Source organism: Pristis pectinata, chromosome 24 (assembly GCF_009764475.1).
Source record: "Pristis pectinata isolate sPriPec2 chromosome 24, sPriPec2.1.pri, whole genome shotgun sequence".
Classification (NCBI taxonomy): domain Eukaryota; kingdom Metazoa; phylum Chordata; class Chondrichthyes; order Rhinopristiformes; family Pristidae; genus Pristis; species Pristis pectinata.
The window spans coordinates 17079531-17085530 of NC_067428.1; positions in this window are offsets into that span (position 1 = coordinate 17079531).

The window sequence follows — 6000 nt, forward strand, 5'->3', positions numbered from 1 at the left end:
TGGGTGGGATATTAAAGGCTTTGCGGAGTGAAGAAAGAGTGGGATTTATTGATAGGATATTAAAAGGTACAGGAAAAAGATATGGGGAAATATTTACTAGATAGTGTGGGATATTAAAAAGGGTGGGGAATAAAGTGGGAATGGGATTAAACTGGATGGGATATTAACCAATGTGGGAATTGAAGAACATTAAATCTGGGCAACTCCAGAAGAATCAGAACAGATTAGTCCAATGGGATGTCCTCATCCCATGAACCTACTGTGGGAAGATTGCAGCCATCCCAGACCACCAGAACCCTTTATCAGTTCTTTCTGTCCTCCACACCCCCCCCCCCCAATAATGATTTGAAACCATTTTGAACAGTTCGCTCAACTTCTTGTGAATGGTATTTGTAAATTATTCCCCCATGTCAGCCTGAGGGTAGCCTTTGATTTAGAAGGTTGTAGATTCAAGCCCCTCACCAAGGCTGATGTTCCTAGAATATTAGGCAGAGAGTGCTAACCTGTTGTGGATTTCAGATGAGATCCCACCTGCTTGCTGAAATGGATATAAAAACCCTCTAGCCACCATTTTGAAGATGACCAGAAGAGTTTCCACTGGTGACCTGAACTAATATTTACCCCTCAACTAACATCACTAAAAATGATCACATTCGTTTGTGGGATCTTGCTATGCATCAAATTAGCTGCGGTGCTGCCTTCAGTAAAACAATGAGTACATTTTAAAAAGCATGCCATTGGCTATAAAGTCCATCCTGAGGTTGTGAAGGATGCGATGGAAACGCAAGATCTTTACGTTAGTTTGAACAGGTCACCATGATCAAATTTATCAATCCTTTTCATAATTTTTCTTTTCAGATTACCTTGATAGCTGTAATTTCTACAGTTTCTTTAAACACTCCTCGGAATGGGGATTCCCAAGCCTAATACTGTCTTGAGTGCTCTGCCCTGTCTGGTTTCTTTACGTGACTCTTTACCATCCTCTTTTGCTCGTCACCACATCATTGCCAGGCACTGACTGTTTATAACAAGAAACAGTCCAACCGCTAAATAACATTACCATCACCAAGTCCCTACTATTAATGTCCCAGGGGGCCACATAAATATTGTGACCAGAAGCAGGTCAAGAGGCAGGGTGTGTGTGGTGAGTGATGCACCTCATAGTCTTTCCGCCTCCTGCCAGCCAGAATTGTGTTGGAATATTCCCACTTATCTGGATGAGTGCAGCTCGAACAGCTCTGAAGAAGCTCAGCACCATCCAGGATAAAGCATCCCACTTGATTGGCACCCCATCAACTATCCTAAACATTCATTCCCCACCCCACCCCTGACCTCCACATCCTCCTGCATCCCAAAGACGTGCTGGTAGATTAATTGTCCCTTAACATAGGTGAGAGGCAAAAAGGAATCAAAAGAGGAAGATAGTGGGCATGTGAGAGAATAAATTGCAGGACTACATGGGAATTAGATTGATCAGATTGCTTTGCATGGACTCAATGGGCTGAATGGTCTCATTCTTGTTATAATGTGTACGTGAGGCAGACAGCATCACAACTGAAAAAACTAGAGCAGAGGTTCCACAGATACAGCTCTCTAAAGAGTGCTTCCTGTTTAGTTCCTTTAGCCATCGTTACCTGGCCATGTCAGGGATCAGGTATCAGAGAGTAGGGAAAATGGTGGGTGTGAATGAACTGTCTGTGGAGGTTTGGGAAAGTCAGCCCACTCTGCTGGTGATGGGCAGAGACGAGGTTGGTGGAACCTAATCCCATTTCAGGATTGGGTTGAGTGTTGGGGCAGTGTATCCCCAGTCCAGTGAGAGGGAGCAAAGCAGCCCCACCCATTAGTGCTGAGAGTCACCTCTTCACTCCCCAGTCCTGCATGGAGGTTTGTGGCTGACATCTGAGGAAGGACGACAGCTGGTTCTCAGCAGGAGATTCAACACCATTATTAGCAGGTATAAAATATTGTTAAAAGGATTTGTTTGTCTAACTTAAACTGTTTTCACCCTAGAATAAACTACAAATTATTGCAAAGAATAGAAATTCCACATGACTTTTCTGCAGCAAAAAAAGCAAAACACTGGAAGAACTCAGCAGGTTCTGTGGAGGCAAAAGGTGACACTTTCGATCAAGACCTTGCATCAGGTCTGAGATGGAAGAGAAAAGAGTGCCAGTATATAGCAGTATAAGAGGCAGAGGCTGGCAGGTGATGCGGAACTAGATGGGGAGGGGATGATGGGCAGATGAAACCAGGTGGGGCAGAAGGAGAGTTTCAATAATTTTGACTGCCTTGATCCCCAATTTTCTGAAGCTCATCCTGCAGCTTAGGCTGGGCTTACAGATCTGCATTGGCAGCAGCCTGATTCACTCACCTCACCAGATCTTAAATATCAAACTGTTCATTCTCATGTATCTTTTATTCCACGCATTATTTCTCCTAACTCCTCCAATAGATTCCAGCCAGTGACCCACATCCAGTTATCTGTTCTTCGTAATGTTAACCCACCCTGTACCCTTAGTTAAATTAAGGCTTCTAACTCATTTTGTTATTCTGAAATAAAACATGTTGAAAGTTATTCAACAACTCAGGAAGCAGAAACGACAACAGATGATGAACCTGAAACATTAACTCTCTTTCTCTATCCGTAGATGCTACCTGACCTGTTGAGCATTTCAAGAGTTTTCAGCATCTGCATTTTTGTATTGATGTTCTACACTATGACCGCACCATTAGATTCCAGCTTGCAACACATTCTTAGAAATCCATTACTTTATAAATAAACTCACTGAACCCCTGATTGAATTCTAGCCTGTTATTCACTAGTGGGTATCATTACTTCTCTATATAAACCTAGGATCCCTCAGTAACACTCTAGCTTGTAATGCACCCCTGGATATCTGTTATTTAAAATATAAACTCACATTGAATCCTCTATTTAGGTTCCAGCCTTTATTGGAATCTTGGCTGTCTGTTAATCCATAAGTAAAACCCACAAACTTCTCAAATAGATTCCAGGTTGGGACTTACGCCAGTTATTTTATACACAAAGCTCCCAAACCCTAATTTAGATCCCAACCTTTAACTTACTGCCAGGTATCAGATTTTTCTAGAGATAAACCCTTAAACAATTTAATTTGATCCCAGTATAACTCACACCCAGTACCTGCCATAACCCCCTGAGCTCCTCAGATGATTCCAGTCTGTAATGCTTTACATTTCTGAGCAACCTTATTTTAGGAAAAATTACCTTCATGATCACTCCTTTTTGATTCCTCTTCCTTCTTATCCATTCTGACCTCCTCTCCTGCTGCTCGTCTCTGGATATTCTCTCCCTTCTCTCTACTCTCTCTTTTTTCTGCCTTCCTGCTCTCTTTGTGTTTGCTTCTACGTTTTTCTTTTTCTCTGTCTTTCTCTTTATCTCTTTCTCTTTTTCGTTCCTTGTCTTCATTTCTTTTATCATCTATTTTCTCGGAACATATTTCTACATATTGCTCTTCTTCCATCTTGCTTTGCGAAAATTTCTTTTCCACAGTAAAGAGAAATTCAGATCATTCTTAAGAGTTGTATACAGCATCGAAATTAGTCATTCTTAACATGCCAGTTCACACCACTGTCTTATAGGGGCTGAGCTCCTGATCTCCCCTCAGCTTTTCAGGAAAGCCCATAGACAGAACAATGAGCCAGTGAAAGGCACCCCAACTGATTGTTTCCTGGTTCTTTGCTGGGTTTTGAAGCATAACATCAGTAGACAACAAAAAAACAGAATTTACATAGCACTTTTAACACTGTAAAGCTTCCCCAAGGCATTTTGCAGCAGCAAAAGCTGACAATGCAGCCAAGAAGGAGGCAGTAGAGCAGATGACCATAGCTTTGGTCTGACAGATAGACTTTAAAGAGAGGAAGAGAAGTTTAAGGAGGGAATTTCAGACCTTAGGGCTTAGGCTGATGAAAGGCACAGCTGCCAATGGTGGTGCAACCAAAGGCCAATATGAGAGAAGTGCAGAAATTAGGAAGAGTTGTAGGGCTGGAGGACATTCCATGATAGTGAGGGCTAAGGCAATGGAGGGATGTTAACACATGAGTGAAAATATTTAAGATATAAAACCTATTAAATTGTTTCATTGAAACTAAAACAAAAAGCCAGAGACTGAGCCGGAGGGGTATATTCAGGAAAGTTAAGCTAAAAAAAAAATCAAAGGTTACAAGGAAATATGACAGCATTGAAGTATGAGAGAAGATCGAAGGAATGCAAAGGGATGTGATCCGGACCAGCAGCCACTGGTGCCTGGAAGCAGATGTCACAGAATTCCAGTCAAGAAGGGGAGTGATAGGGTGAGAGTCAGAAACTATTTCCAGTGCTTAGGGAATGTAGGACTGGGGATGGAGTGTAACAATTAAAGTCAGACCTAAAATCAGTCACAAAAGTGAGAAACTGTAGATACTGGAAATCTGAAAAAAAATGTTGGAAAAACTCAGCCACATCTGTGGAAAGAAAAACAATGCTACAAGAAGTCAGAAATGAAAACAGGAAGTTGTGAGTTCCATCAAAAGGTCAGCAATCTGAAACGTTAGGTGCTTTTCTGTGTAAAGATGCTGCCTGAACCTTTTGTGTTTTTACCCACACCAAAACTGACAGAACTCAACCATATGTGTTGGGTCAGATTTGATTGAACCATGACAATGCAGCACAGTATTTTCTCTAGGTTGGGATAATTTGTTTCATAATCTGCAACATCTTCTGTTTTTGCTCAATATTTGGTGTTTCTTCCTGAAACAGAACAATAGCATGTTTGAGATTGTTATATTTTTGGCAATAGTTGGATTGGGTATGGAAGAAATTGGGATCCAGTGGGGTTTGGATAGACAGGGTGGGTTGGGTTTGGATCAGGCTTTAACTTTATACCAAACAAGGGTGGCAAAAGACTGGAACCTCTTTTTACAAACAGCGGTTGACACAGAACTGGAGCTGGGATTTTTTTCCCCCAGGGAGCTAATCCTGAGACCATTCAGAGCACAGCCCATGGACTCCACATGCCAACTGTGCAACTGCTTCCTAACCATCCCACCCCCACCAACCCCATCCAATGTCAGGTACAAACACACCTACTGAAGTCTATGGGCTTTAAGCCTGGAAAAAAATGAGTTTGGCTGTGGGTGGGAAGGGGTTTGCAAATTTGGTGACCTAGACATCATCACAATTTCCTGGAACCTGGATAATTGACCTCAGATCCATCTTAAAGTGCTGTCAAAGGCAGATCCAAGTACTTCTAACCAGACTTTTCCTGGGGTTAGGATTTGCTTCTTTCTGCACTGTTCATTTATGACCCAGTACCCCATTCAGTATGATGTTTCTGCACCCCAGATTTTCCCCTCTGTCACTCAGCCTTTCCATTCCCATTGGCAGACTATCAGAGACTCTGGCTTGTACCCAGACTGTTCCCAAATATATTGATGCTGGGTCAATTGTTAACTTGAAGTATTAAAGGGTAAGGATAAAATACAAGTAGTTTGAGTTAGATCACAGATCGGTCCTGATATTAAATTGCAGAACAGGCTCGAGGGGCTGAATGGTCTACTCCTGTTCTATCTTCCCACAACCTCCTAATGCTAGAGAAATAGGATGTGGCCCAGGAGAAAGCTAATTTGTGCTTGGTATCCAGGGAACCACAGAAAAAGGATAAGTGAAGAATTCCCTAACTTGGCCAGTCTTGGATTGGAGATTCTGAGAGACTGAGGGGAAAATCAGGAGATTCAGCAAATCAGACAAATGGGGTGTAGGGTCATATCTGAAGCAGTGCAGAAAGAAACAAAGCCCGAGGACAGGAAAAGTTAGTGAGGAAGCACATGGACCTGCCATTTTGTTATGGATTCCTTCTCTCATATTCATGCTGTCCCCCTGACCATATCATCTGACAATACCCCTTGAGTTTCCATGTGTCTGTTGGCAACAATGAACTCCACCTCTCTCACCACCATGAACCATACCCCCCATCCATTGAT